At 41.1% G+C, this 15,361-nt stretch overlaps 1 protein-coding gene across 1 annotated transcript in view; it reads left to right on the top strand.

Moving 5' to 3' along the window:
• The first annotated feature begins 7,612 nt into the window (after nucleotides 1–7,612).
• Nucleotides 7,613–15,361, top strand: part of LOC120317024 (calmodulin-lysine N-methyltransferase-like) — a 118,658-nt gene continuing 110,909 nt past the window's right edge. Inside the window, exon 1 of the mRNA XM_039363266.1 lies at nucleotides 7,613–7,729. The gene's annotated coding sequence lies outside the window, so the exon portion shown is untranslated. The remainder of the gene's footprint in view (nucleotides 7,730–15,361) is intronic.

The following is a 15,361-nucleotide window of genomic DNA, read 5'->3' on the forward strand; positions in this document are numbered from 1 at the left end:
CAAATTTTGGTCAATGTATCTACGGAGTTCCTGCACTTCCGGCGAGGTCATAGCGTACATCCGGGGTTTCGGAAGCTTCACCCCCGGCAACAGCTCTATAGCACAATCCGTTGACCGGTGAGGAGGCAGGTGATTACACTCCTCCTCGCTGAAAACAGTCGCTAAATCCCTGTATTCTTCGGGGTACGACACTTCCCCTGCCCCCTCCCGGAGTTGCGCCGTGATCTCTGGGACCTCAGGGACCTGACCGCCTTTACCATCGGCCGCTGGTATTGGACCCATCCCAAGACGCACTTTGCGGTACCCCCCTTCCCACCATATAGTTGGGGTCCATTTGTCCAACCAGGACAACCCCAATATGACAGTTTCCGTCATAACGGGCATCACTATGAACCGTAACACCTCCCAATGATCCCCCAGGTCCATGCGTACCCTTTCCGTCACATGGGTCGCGGGGACTCCTCCCAAAAACGACCCATCCACCTGTTCGAACCGTATCGGTTGTGGTAATGGATATATCTGAAACCCACAATCCCCTGCTACCTTTCTACTCATCAGGCATCGCGTGCATCTGGTGTCAATCAGGGCCTGACATGCCTTCTGTGCGCCTGTCACCGGGCTCGTGAGGACTATAGGGAGGACGAATGGGCTAATGGGGTCACTCACCATTGGATCGGCTGCTCCGTCGTCAGGGCTGTCCTCCTCGTCCCCCGTCTGGTAGCGTGCCATGGCGGTAGACTCCGGCGTGGCCGGAGACCCTCTCCTCGACCCGAGGGGTGGCTGCTGAGCAACAGCCCTCGAGCTTTCCGTGGCTTTCTTTATGGGCGTGGCTCTACCAATTGTTGTGCCTTTACGGGGGCTGGGCGCTGGACAGTTGGCTGCTCGGTGGCCCGGCTGGTCGCAGCGGAAGCACCGGAAACTGGCTTCTCCTGACAACCCTGGTGGCTTTGGCGTTGCCCGCTGCTGGTCCTGGCTTCCCTCACGGGGCCTATCTCCTGGACGCCGCGGCCGCAGGACGTCCCCGGGTCCCCGATATACCTCTTTAAGGCCTGCCTCAAGTTCGACCACCACCCTGAACCAGTCTCTCAATCTGTTGGGCACACCCCGGTATACGCAGGCTTGCCGTAGGTCAGTGTCTAAGCCTGCCCTAAATTGATGTACCAACATCCGCTCCGGCCATGAAGACTGCAAACGGCCGGCTAACTTCCGGAACTCCCGCACGTACTCGATGGCCGGGCGGTTCCCTTGCTGGAGCGCTAGCAGGTTTGCCTCGGCCCTCTGTGCCCGGGTAGGATCCTCAAACCGCCCATGCAGGGCGTCCAAAAACAGGCCCGCACTCCCCAGCTCCCGGGCATGGTCACTGTACAGGTCGGCCGCCCATGCGGCCGCCTCTCCGCGCAAGGCGGCGGTAATAGCACCGACCATAGCCCATTGGGAGACATATAGTTTTGCAAATTGGTCCAAGTGGCTTATGGCCTGTCCCAGGAACATTGCCAGCTGGTCGGGGTTACCATCAAACGTGACGGGAATAGGGGGAACCCCCCATGGATATCCTGGCCCCCACAGCCCCTGGGGTTGGCCTGGCACGATGTTAGGACATCCGGCCGTAAAGCTCTGTTTCTCCACACTCCCTGTCCTCGCCGGACCTCTCGCCACATTCCTTGGCCCGCCCGGCTGGGTTGGATGCGACTGACCCGGCGGTCCGTCCGAAGGGAGACCCATGACGCCAGGGCCACCTGTGGGCTTAGGCAACCGCAGCCGCGGACTACTGAGGCAAAACCTAGACGAGGGGGTGCGCCCCGAAGCATCCCCTTCCGCCTGCCACATATTGGTAGCGCCCTGGTAGCTTGCCTCGCCAAACCGATGACGCAAGATCTCCATGGTGTCCTGGCCCGGAGCCGTCGAATAGCTCCAGTCCTCGTCGTCCTCCATGGTGGCACGCCTCTCTCTCCACCCCGAATGACCGAGCTTGGGCTTGGGTGTTAGGAGCTGTTCGGTTTGCATTCCAGTCACCGCTGGGCTTTGCCACCACTCCTCCTGTGGCTTAGCGGCCCCTGCCTCCCCCACATCAAGTCCCGGAACTGCAGTCAGTAGCTGCTTTGGCCGTACCACTGGCTGGCTTGCTGCCGGCTCTGGCACTGGAACGCCGTCCGCCGCCCCGTCAGCCGCCACCTCTCCCTCAACCAAGGCGGCCCCCTGCATCCCCTCCGCCATACCTTAGCCGTTTACTGCACGTGGGAGCTGGAGGCTGGAGAAAAGTTAGTGATGACTGCTGACTTTATATCAGTGTATCCGCCGTCGCCGGTAGAGCGGGAACAAAGAAGACCGGCACACACTGACATCCAACAAGCACTTTATTATGCAAGTAAGGCAAAGTCAGCAGTGGGAGTGGTCTCCTCCCAACGCAATATATCGACGTGCTCCACCCTGTGGACCCGGCCCCGATCCCAAACCAACATCCGGTCGATATGCATAAATGCTCCACCCTTTCCCTGTGCTCTCCCTTTCCCCGACGGAGCACCGCCCCCACACCCCGTCGCCCGAGCGTCCGGTCCGCGCGCCAGCTGCCCGCCGCTAAACTCGCCCTGCCGAACGTCCTGGCTGCTAGGGAACAACCCCCCGCTTTCCCACGCTGGGTCTGCCCGCCGGAGTATGGCCCTCTGGTCCGCAGGTGGTCCGCCCGCCGGTATTCCGTTTGCAGGCAGCCGTCGCAACTCACAGACTTCCGGGTTCGTCGACAGCAGGCGGCCCTCGGGCGCTCCCGAGTTCGGTAACACCCCCGATGTTGTTGGTATCAGTCGTATATCCTGTGAAAACGGCCGTGCGGTGGAGGCTCGCCCGGTGCGGCCGTGGGGTGTGGCGGTACACTGCGCAGCTGCCGGCCGGGCTGGTGGGTTGGTATCTGTGCTCCCCCGTCCCCATTCATATGGCAAGCCTTTGGGGGCTTGACAGGAAATTGAAAATAAATCACCAATATGATAATCTAATATAAAAACAAGATGAAAGTATGCTGGAAATATGGAGTACAGTTCGGGGCAATAAAATTTAGAGAAGAATTAAGAAAGAAATAAAAAAGGACTATCAGAAAGATTTGTCATTGGAGCTTCTCTGTGAAGAAAGTTACAGCGTGAAGTTATTTTGCTTGGAGCAAAAGCAATAAATGGGAGTCATGATGGAAATATAGAAAAGTTTTCATTATATGGAAAATGTTGAATTCATGCATTAAAACTAAATGCACGTTATTCAGGACTGATAAATGGAAATATTTATAGAAAATACAATTTAACTCTGAAATCATTACCATCATCAGATCCCTAACCCAATCTTATGTTTTTCTTGACTAAAGGAACATTGTAAACATGGTGCTTTCCATCTTGCCCCAACATATTTATTTATTTATTTTATTTATTTTTAAAATTTATAAGCCGCCCCACTCCCGGAGGATTCTGGGCAGCTAACAATAAAAACATATAAAACATAACAAAACAAACAGTACAAGAACAGTCATCCAGGGGTCAGATTTTATAAACCCCAGGCCTGCCGGAAAAGTCATATTTATGTATTAGTCTTTATTTGTGGACTTAATTTTACATGCTTCATCATTCAGTCAACATGGTCAAGTGACCATTGAGCTGTGATCAGCTCAAATCCTACCAGCCATTTTAGGCTGGCATGAGCATATCCTATCCACAGTGGTTCCTGACTTCCAGAGCCATTTTTCTTTTGATGATGAAAAAAATGTGGTTTTTTTTTCAAGTGGGTTCGGCCCCTGTACCTGCTTGCCCCATAGCAATCCAGCTTGGAAATCTGACTCTAAAGGTGAGATCAGTTTAACAGTTAACAAGGAATTGTGTATGGGGTGGGAGTGGTTTCCATCTAAAAGTGCACCCACACCAATACAACTAAGGCATTTACTGGAAGACACTGCAAATTCATTTACATACAAATATCCACTTTATAAAGACCTAATATGAGATTAATCATCATACTTTTGGAAATAATTACTCCTAGTAACTCTCTTTTAAAAAATCTCATTAAATCCTGAATGATGAATTATCCTGTTTAAATAATAACATTTTTGTTGAAATGAAAAGATACACCATAATCATGATCACAATTGCTACAAAAAATGTAAATGCCTTCTTTGTGTGATTAATTTATGATGAAACAGGGATGAGATTCTGTTTCTTTTGAACAGATGTTTAAATAAGATGTTTATTGAAAAGATATACAGATTGGACTGCTTTCAAATAACTCATGTAAAATGTTTGTGAAAAATTAGTATCTGACTCCCGCTATTGTGTAAATATTTCTTAATGCAGCAAGTACAGGCAATACTCTTAGCAAATATGCACACAATTGTAAGTTGTGTTAATGTGTACCAGTTCATTTTAGAAGACTCTAGATATATGAGATGATCAGGAATGGTAATTATACATTTGAAAATGCAGTAAGTAAGATGCAGGTAGTTCCAGTTATTTTATTCAAATGTGTACAGTATTCAGTAAATTTAGTAAACATCTCTACAACTTTCTCAAGCACCTAGTTGAAGATTAATAAATACTGTAGCTTTTATTTCAAAAACTTTCATATAAAGCCATAGTATGTTACTTTTCTTAGAAGAAAAATGTTATCCCCCCCATGCAAGTTTAAATTAGCCCATTTTAAATGCTTTTAATGTTGCAATTCATATTATTTTGTCATAATGCACCAATCTAAGTCCTAACTAAAATTGTGCAGTGTTATTATAATGTAGGTTTGTGCATATTGTATATCATAAATCAAATATCACACTATTACATTACAAGCTTGAAACTGTATCTCATTCATTCGGCTCCCCAATTTATAATAACCTTTTTCTTTCCTTACCTGTCTTGTCAATGTTAGAATTAAGGTGTAACCAATTGTAGTGTAATTGTAAAGATCTAACAGACCTATATCCATGACTGAACAATGAGATACTGGATTTTCATAGAAGGAATAGACAGCAAGCAAATAGAGGCAGGTAGTCATGTAGCTGTGAGGTCTTCTGTCTTTTTGAAGGGAGTTATTAATAGCTATGACAATAGCTATTAAAGAAGGATTCAAATACACTTCAGCAAAGATGGTTAAATTTGGAAATTGGGCATCCTTCCAAGGATAAGGCCAAGCAGTGTTGCTTAGGAGTCCTAGATATATGAGGATAAAAAAAATTAATACAATCATAAATTGTGCATGATAAATTATTTAGTTGCATGATGGAAAATGATAGAATATAAAACTATCCCACTTTGTTCTAAATCTGCTAACTTCTGAAGGATATTTTCTCTCTTCCTCTGCCCACCCAATGCAAATAAATATCACAGTCTCTGAGCACTTAAGTTAAATTGTGCATAGGCGGGGATATTGTAGCTGGCACTGTACCATAACTCCATCTGTGTATAACATTGTAAGGAAAACTATAGTAAGCAAAAGTATGCAATAAAATATACAATATCAAGACTGAAGAACTTCACAAATTGAAATGCCTGCATGGCTGCAATGTTAGAAGAGAGATGAGTTTCCAGGGTATCTTTGCACTGCTAAGTTTTGTTTGTTTTACATCTGACAATATCAGCTACTATTTAGACACTTATAGTTTGGGGGCAGAAGATTGTAGAATGCAAGTGTGTACAGCAGCTTAATAATATTTTATTCTTTTTGGAACAAATTTGTTGCACCAAATGTCAGAAGAGTCATTTTGTTCATGTCAGTTATTTGAAAATAATGGAAAGATGCCAAAGTGAAAAGCCCAGTAATTCATGCACTGGTGTAATGGAGCAAATGAAATTCAAAGCTCTTGTACAGGTCCAATTTCAGCACCAAATGCTTACCTGTCAGTCAGCAAAATTGTCCCTGAATAAAAATGAACCCATCTGAGAGAGAAAGGTTTTTAATATACATCACATTCTTTGAATCTGTCGCAAGGCAGAAGAGTCTGCGAGAAGCAGAAAATGCTGAACAGGAAATCTTAAGGAACAGTGAGTTGGCACTCAACCATGTATCATTCACTGGAAAACTCTTGCATTTATGTCCATTCTTTTTCTCCCATTCTCTGCTCTTGCACCTGTTTGGTATCTTTTATCTTCCTGGATGGACAGGTGATTTTCCTCAGGCTATGATAGATTTGACCAGGGAAAGCTTTGAAGGGAAAGCTTTAGACAGGTAGCTATTGACTTCTGGTTGCAGCTGCGGCTTGTATCTGTGGAAGAACTGGTGACAAGTGTTACATCGTGAGAGGCTGAATATCTCTGCAAAATACATTTTTGTGGCCCAAGGCAACCGATTTCTTTGTGGAGGGTTTCATTAGAATTGATTCCCACTGCTGGGAGGGCAACTATCAGTAATGAGCAGATATTGAAAAGCAAAACATAGTATATACAAGGCTGTAATAAAATGAAAAAAATAGAGAGAGGTATCAGAACTGGAAAATCATCATATTTGGAATTGGGAAGGATATCAGCACCAATAAATTATAGATTCTGTAATGATTTTACAATAGCTGTTTACCTGTTATTTTTCTCAATTGTCTGCCTGATTATTTGTATCTGTTTAGCGTGTGTACATATGTAATCAATACCTGTCTATTTATCTCCTCCCAAATGGCATAGCTAGCTTCTGGACTATTTATTTCCATTACTTGTCTCTTCACAGAACACAGTAAAATAACTCCATGGTGTTTTTTTTTTTTAAAAAAAAAATGCTTAAGAGAGCTCCATGAGTTGGTGACTAACATTGCTAAGCAGGGAACAGTTTTACCCAGTATTGAACACAATAAAACACAAAAGGTTGGATACTCCAGTTCCCTTATGGAATGGGGAAAGCAAGAGTAGATTTGTTTTATTTATTTAGTTTATTTGTCGCCCATCTCAACCATAAGATGATTCTGGGTGGATTCTTACTGTTGCAATAGCAACAGTTTGTGGCAAAATTAAGGCTCCTTTGAATGTTTGTGAATTGTATTATAACACTAGTAAAACTTATGTCTGTTTGATACTTTGTAACCTTACATTGAGCAAAATGTTGCATTGTAGACCAAAGCTTTGTCAACAAAAGTATCTCAAGTGGGCTAACTTACAGAATGCTGGGACCCATTACTCTCAAAGGAAATTTAGAATTTTTCTCTGCTTCAGCATACCTGCGTTGCTGCTATTTGCAGCACTGCTACTGTGGTAGGCTGTGATCATGTGATTCTCATTTTCAGTATGTCCCAACAGCTTCCCTCAAGTCAATTTGGAAGCCTGATGGAGAAATGTCTTGCCTTCTTCCTTCTAGCAAAGTCTCACCCACCTGTACACTCTCTGACAGACCCTCCCTTGCTCCCTCCCCCACCTGGCAGCAGTTGTTTGCCTGCCTGTTGGCTTTGGACTTGCAACTTCCTCCCTGCAATGCTTGCAGGGACAAGGTCAATGGAGAACCGTGTGTGTGTGTGTGTGTGTGTGTGTGTGTGTGTGTGTGTGTGTGTGTAACTACCGTAACTCTCTTGCACTCTCTATCAGTCTCTGTGCACTTGTACTTTGCCAGCCACTTGTGTACTCCCTCACTCCCCCACCTGGCAGCAGCCAATTTCCTGCTTGTTAGGAAGAGAAGGGAGGAAGATTTCTGATGCTCCCTGCCAGCTTCCCACAAGGAATTTCAATGGGGCAGTTGACAGGTCATTGTACTTTCTCCCACTGATTTTTCTCCACCTGGGGTAAATTGGTTTGTTTAGGTAAGTAAATATCTCTGAAATAATTACTCAAAAGTGTATGTGGATGTCTCTGTGTTTGTGCGTATCTGCCCATCTCACAAATGTGACTCAATTTAATTCAGTACCTGATGATTTCCATGCAATGATCACATCATTTTCTTGAAAACAATACAGAAATGATTTGTTGTTATTTTCTTAGGGAATATCTTTAAAAAAACTTTCCTAGGATTTCCTGTTGGTCTCACATTCAGGATTTAATCAGGCCCAACCATGGAGATCTTTTTGAGATCAGATTGTTTTAAAACATAAAACAAATGGCTCTGTGAATTTTTTCCACCTGATACAAGCTTGACACAGAAACGGGAGTAGAAGAAAAAAACATAATGAAAATTAAATTTAGAGGAGCATAGCTAATGGTGAGAAGTTCAGAACTGAGCAGATTCCTCTTTTATTTTATAATATAAAAAACTTGGTATTTTGTGAATCAGAAGAAATTTAGATGAAAGGCATCTCCTATATAGGCTGAAATATAAAGAAAACTACTACAGTTCACTACTATCTCCTCCAAACAGAACTCTCAGAATTGCCTTAACGTATTTTTAGTAAAGAAGGCAACAACATCAGCAGTGTAAGTTGCAAAATGAAGTAGCACTATGTAAGCTCTCATTTTAAGATACTGAGATGAGAAGCTGCCTACAGAGTCATGTCCTATCAATTAACATGATGAAACAAAGCGGAATATATCCATCTAAAAATGTGATTGCAATTGCAAAAATGTAGTTCTAATTGTTCGTTATAATAGAACAGCACTTACATGATTTGATTTGTTTCTTGCTTTTCTTCTCTGGTCAGTATTCAAAAAGACTAAAAAATATAAAAAGTGGAAAAAATATAAAAAGCCAAATACATAAATTAAAATTAACACAACAATACTAAAATAAATTAACAATTAAAAGGCTGCCAAAAAAGTAGGGGCCAAACAGAACTCCCAAGAGAGTGTGTTTTACAGTTTGAGAATACAGATTTTTTTTCTTTCACTAAAAAGACTAGAAAGAAAGACCTGTAGGCTGTCAGGTCATTTTCCAGACATGACATCTCCTGAAGATCTTAACATTTATATGCATTTGTTGTGGGAGACACCATCTCTTAGATCAGTGTTTCTCAACCTTGGCAGCTTGAAGATGTAAACTTCAAATGGCTGGCTGAGGAATTCAGAAAGTTGAAATCCGTGCATCTTAAAATTGCCAAGGTTGGAAAACACTGTCTTAGATAGTCAGGACTCAAGCTTGTTCCATTTCCATTTCTTCACTGACAAAGAAAGAAAGTCCTTCCTGGTTCCTTCCTGCAAATTCCTCTCCCCTATCTTCTTCCTCTTGGGCTCAGAGAAGAACTTCCATTTCTTCTTAAGGTGGAGTTGGGGAGATTCTTCCTCCCCTTACAAACACTTTTGGTCTTATACTTAACACTAGGCAGCAAGAAAGAGAGTTTCTTCCTCTTTGTCTTGTCTATCTGGAGCTCCTCCCATTCAATTTTCCTTCTCAGCTTTAGCCAAGACAGTCTCCTTCTCTCTCTTGCCATTCAAATGGCATCTTTTTTTAAATAAAGTTTTATTGAATTTTATAAGGTTAGGGAGGGGATAGGGTCAATATGGGAGTTGGGGTTCGTGGTAGGGATCAGGGTTGGAATTGGGTCAGGGATGGGAACAACAATGGAGTTACCCCCCATTAACATTTTCAACATTAGCAAACAGACTATTGTCCGGGTACCTATGTTCAATAACACTAATTAATATAATAGTAAATAGCTATAGTGAATATGAGAAACAATAATCATAAACAGTGTCAGTTAATCAATACATATCCTTCATCTTTCTTATATATATTTATGACAAGATAACCGTTTTGCTAACCATTGGTAAAAAATTATCCCATGCAAAGGACATCTTGACCTAAGAGTTTCCAATGGTGGGCCAATTGTCAGAAGGGCAAAAGTTTCGGGGATGAGTAGAAGATTGTAAGGGATGGAATACTCTGGTTTATGTGACAAAGCATCTCCCTGTTCCTTTTGTGATTTAGGAAATAAGGGATAAAATGTTTAAAATAAGATAATAGCTATAACCAACTGATTTAAAGAGTCAGATGTAAGTATAAATTCATGAGGTCAGCAGTTTAGCCCATCAAGTAGTTTATGCCAACTGAAAAGATTCTTTCAGGGCCCAAAACTCCTTGTTAGCAGCTTCATAGTTCTTTTGGTTTGGAAGGAACTGTTTGAGAAAGACTGGACTGGGGAGGAGATGTCTAAGTAGTTGTTAGGTACTTCTATTCTTGGTTCCTTTTGCACTTAGGTTGCACATAATTCTTTACTCAGTATTCTCTATGAGCTACATACAGCTGGCTGCAAACAAGACTTGATTCTGTATATGAGGTTGTTTCTTCTCGGTGGGATATGAAGTCTTTTAGTTTACACAGCAAACTGTTTTAGTGTAGAGTATTTTTTTAAAAAAGAAACTTTGTAAAGTTTTTGTAGGTTTGTGGGCCACAGTTATGTCTGGTGGCATGTTTTTATGTATTTTTTACATATAGAGGTATTATTATGGTTGTCCATGTTTTCTTCTTTGTTTTGCTTCCTAGTGCACTTCTTGATTTGGGTGAGGGAGTTATTCTTATTGAATATTCTCTGGATGTCATTGAGTTCTGCTTTTCTGAGTGCTGGTGAGGTACAGAGTGATTTTGCTTGGCTGCTGAGAGTTCTTATGCAGCTGATCTTGGTTGTAGCTTGAAGGTTTTTGGCTCTTGTGGATGGGTTTTCATAAACCTTGGTTTACAGCCTGCCAACATCAGTGATGAGAATGCCTAGAGCAGACATGTCAAACTCGCGACGTCACGTGATGTCACACAACGTATCGGGACTGTTTTGCCATTGCCGGCAATGGGGTAGGCGCGGCTTCCGGATGATGCATCCAGCCCGTGGGCCAGCAGTTTGACACCCCTGGCTAGAGAGTTTTTTTCTTCTTTTCCATTTCTATGGCAAATTTTATCACAGAACATTTGAAGACACTTTTAATTTTTAGTTTGACAAATATGTATCCATATTTTGAGTCTAATCTTAGAAAGGATTATGTTTTCTGGAAGTTTCATAACTATTTCTGCTATGTATCCTGAGATTGAAGACCTATTGTTCCTGTGATTTGTCTGTAAATGCAGTTGTTGAATTGGAAGTAGATGGTGAGACTGGGGTCTAATAATTCCATGTTTGGGGGAATAACAAATTGTTTTTTTTTCATGTTTTGGTTTTTTACTACACTTTGTACAAAGCTTTCCTAAGTTCCAATGCAGTTGTCAGGCACAGGGCTGGCATCCTTTCCAAGAAGGCAAGATGAAAAATACGAACAGCTGGTATTTCAAGAATGCTGTTTGTTGTTATTAGAACATTAAAACTAAAACTTGGAACCCTGTCAGAGTTTCTTATCTACTATCACCTATCTAACAAATTCAAACTGAAGGTAAGGTTGTTTTTTCTTTATGCTTTCTTCTTTGTTGAGACTTAGTAACCTTTTCTTGAAGCTCCTCCCCATTACCAGAGTCAGATGTCAATTCCATCACAAAAGTCTTCCTGACTCTGCTAAGTAGGTTAGTATGTCTATAATTTGCTTTGGTCATCCCTTCCATCTTTTTCGAAAATAGGGGCTACTTATTACATTTATATAATAATTACTATCCCCCAATCCCTAAGCTTATAGCCATATTTATTGGTATAGTGTTAATAGTGAGGTCACAGTAGCACCTAATGTGCCCCAGATCAGATCTTTTATGTCATTGTAAGGGCATCCATGGTTTATTGTTTCACCTCTGTATAATTGTATAAAGTGTGTTTCCCATCCTTCTGGTGGCTCCCAGTTGTCTAAATGTTGCCGGAGTTAGCATAAGCATCATCTGTGATTATGCACCAAAATACATCCTGTTGCATGTACTGGGTCAGATACCAATGGTATAGTTCTATGGCTATCACAGAGCATTATGATCCTGCTGGGCATCTCTTTGATTAAGAAGGATGGGGAAGAAGTGGAATGGGTGTGTGTGTCCAGAGACAATTATCTTGGCCTGAATGATTCTAGCGGTGGTGGAGCCAATGACTCCCCTCTGCTTAAGGTTGATTCAGTCAGCCTCCAGGATTCCTTGCCTGCACTCACTGACAGCATCTCAGATTCAGCAGAAGTATGTGATAAAGATTAAATAACAGAAAGCAAATATGAAAGAATTGACAAGAAATTAACCAACAGAAGATCCAATGTTGAGGAGTAAGTTGGCTGATTTATTGACCTCATTCCCTGAAAACAGACATGGAATGCCTGAAAGAAAAGGAAGTCAACCATCTGCTTGCCTTGCTAACTTTCCTGTCACTAATCTTTGCTAGTTATTTCTTCAGCAGTCTCATCTGAAATTTGTAACCTAGTGCTTCATAGATGAATATGAAGGAAACCTGCTGCAAAGTAAGCTTGTGGATGAAAGTTGATGTTAAATGTGACAGTACTCTTAAGTTTCTTTCTTCTGATATCCTAGTGCAGAAAGTACTTGGACAAATTGCTCCAGTCACTCACTCCAAGCCTAATTCATCTCACTTGGTTATTGTTATGGAAGCTAAGAGAAGGAGGACATGCTGGACACTGCCTTGAATTCTTGAATGCAAGATGAGATATAAATTTAATAAACTAGTGCGAGCATATTACTGTTACTAATAATGTGATTAATAAACAGACAGTAAGATAACATTCAAATTTCCCAATGGCATATAGTGTTAAAAGTAGCTATTTGGTTAAATTGCACTATATTGCCTATATTCAATAAAGATCTAAAAATATAATTTTGGGGAAAAAATGCACAAGGCCTTCAAGAACAGAGGGTGTGAAAAAGAAGTTGGGGAAGATCCCTCAGCTCTGCAATACCAGATTTATTTTAAAACTCCGGCTCAAAAATGGCTATTTGTTCTCTTTGGGGTCTAGAAATAGTCATACATGTATCAATCTATATTTCATGATTTTTATAAGCTGTGAAAATGGTATTTTTCCATCAAATTGTCACTTATTACCATTCATTTAGGGCCAGTAACATAGAAACATGTTTTGGTGACAATGTCAAAAGAATAGGGACAATTTGATGTTTTCTTTTGATGCTGTTTGTTGATATGTAGACCACTGCAGTTTGATTGCCTAACATTAAACCTAAAATAACAGTGCAATCATAACAGTATCATCATGAATGTTGTTACAATAGAAACAACATTTACACTGCTTCAAAATAGTAATTATCAAACTTTTTGTCATGAAGTGCTTATTTGCTGGCATTGATCTGTCCGGGTCAGTTGTTAGCTCTCCTCATCTGAGGTGTGTATTGATTGTATAATCAGTAGATAGAGGCTGCAGGCAGATGAAATTCAGTGCTGGCCAAATTATTGGCTGCTTGCCTGTTGACCTGGACTCTGCTGGTTGCACCTTAGATAGTTGTGGGATTAGTACTCATTTTAGTGACCCGATGTGCACAGAGAATTCTGTATCATTAGCAACAATAAATGTCATCCTATTTTGTTGCAGATATGGTTGAGTCTGTCTGTAGATGACTGAAAAATCTTACAGATGTCAATATGAGATAGGTTCCAAAAGAGCAAAAGCTTCCATTTATATTCTTTTTCTGTGTTTCTCACATTTTAAGGATTTAGAATTTAGAAAATTATATATTACAAATGATATTCCAGTGTTCTTGCAAATATATCATATTTGCTGTATTTGATATTTATTTCTTGATGTATTTATAGTAACATTTGTGTTCTCTTTTCCATCCTGAAAGGGGCATCCTTAGGGCCACCCATATGTGATGCTACTGTTCCAAAGCTTCTGGATTCCTTTAATGCAGCTTAGAGAGGCAGGGGGCTGTGGTTTACTTTTTTATGAACTAAATCACAACAAGCTGCTGTTAGTTTTTGAAAGGAAGCAGGGACCAGGGGGCTGAAAGCTACAGTAGAAGCTTGTCATTAAGTATTATGAGATTGATGAAATGATGAAATCAGAAAGTTTGCTCTTGCAATCAAAATTTATTTATTATTTATTTATTTCTACCCCACCTTTATTATTTTTACAGAAAAATATAAGGTGGCAAACATATCCAACATACCTTTTTTTTCTCCTATTTTCCCCACAATGTAACAGTGATATAGAGAAAATTAAAGAATTTACCTTTTTTGCATCATATGTTTTTGTGAAATGCCACTTTATGTATATGACATAATAATAACAGAAAGTGTTTATGGATGTTCTTACTGTGCCTTTTAAGCCACTGAGAGAGAGGGAGGGGAGGGGAGGGGAAGGAAGGAAGGTAATGTTAATAATTGGGTTAATCTGTATATAGTTATTTTAAGCTTTGAGTCACCCTTGGTCACAACATCAAGTGTACAATGACTTTTTAAACCTAAATATTAAGGTTTATTCAAATATTTATAAATTAACTTAATTGCATTCTACACAGGTATCTGTGGGGTAAGTGGGGGTAAGTGACAAAATGGGTATCATGATATCACAAAAAATGCTGTGAGTTTCATACTTGAATCATATATTGGAACGCAAATAGGGTTTTCTACTGTGAAAAACTCTGCAGTTTCATAATTATTCTGCCATTGTGGCTAGCTACAGATACTATGGCCTTCTGATATATTAGTATGTCTTCTTTGGGTTTCTCTTTTCAAACATAAGGACAAGCAGCAATCATTAACATTTAATTATATTAAAATTCAATGAGATTTTTGCATTTTTCATATCTGGGGGAAAATGAGAAGAAACTTAGTTAATCAGGTTTACATTTTGCAAGGTTTTTCAAATAGTGCATAAATCAAAAAGCTATTTATCTGATGTAAACTTAACCCATTGTCTTCTTGTAAGTGGGATATTTCTTTCTCCATAATCTTCTTTCACCTTTCCAGCATGTAATATTTATATGTACTTGTAACACTTAAACTGCTTTTAATGGGTGAATTTTCATTTAAAGGTAAGAAAGATGTTCTCTACTTCAAGCAGCAGGTATATTTTTAATCTTTAATAGGTCACCTTCCCAAATGCAAGCAGGCAAGCTGTTATTGATCAAAGAGGTTTTGTTGGGCAGCTTTCAGGTTATTGAGTGACAAACTTTATTGAATTTGACTTAACAGAAGTCAGACGACAGCTGAAGCATAAGAGCTTGCACTACCATCAGAGTCATTTGACGACAGCCAGGGAGCAAGACTCAGCCATGGATACTGAGCTCTTTGCTGGCCCTTGGAGATTAACTGAGCAGCCTTCCTACCAATTCCCAAGGCTGTCAACAGAGCCAATTAGATTTTCAACCAGTAGACAAGAAGGGTGGCACTTGGGGACCTTTTTGCTTTAGGTCGAAGGCTTTTCAGACTGCGATGAGATGACATTGATGATGACACGTTGAGCATTGGTTGGTTTTAAGACAAGTTAAATTAGCAGTCTTGAAATGATTCCAACTGTCTCCTGACTTCTCACTGTTGCCATATTCAGTGGATCCTGTCAGGAGCAGGTTGATGACTTAATAGTCTTTCTTGAATGGATTTGAGCACTTTGGCTGTGTGTTTATATGTAGTTGTCATGCTTAAAATATTCATATG

This window comes from Crotalus tigris, unplaced genomic scaffold, assembly GCF_016545835.1.
Source record: "Crotalus tigris isolate CLP2741 ecotype Arizona unplaced genomic scaffold, ASM1654583v1 scf7180000017590.881132, whole genome shotgun sequence".
Classification (NCBI taxonomy): Eukaryota; Metazoa; Chordata; class Lepidosauria; order Squamata; family Viperidae; genus Crotalus; species Crotalus tigris.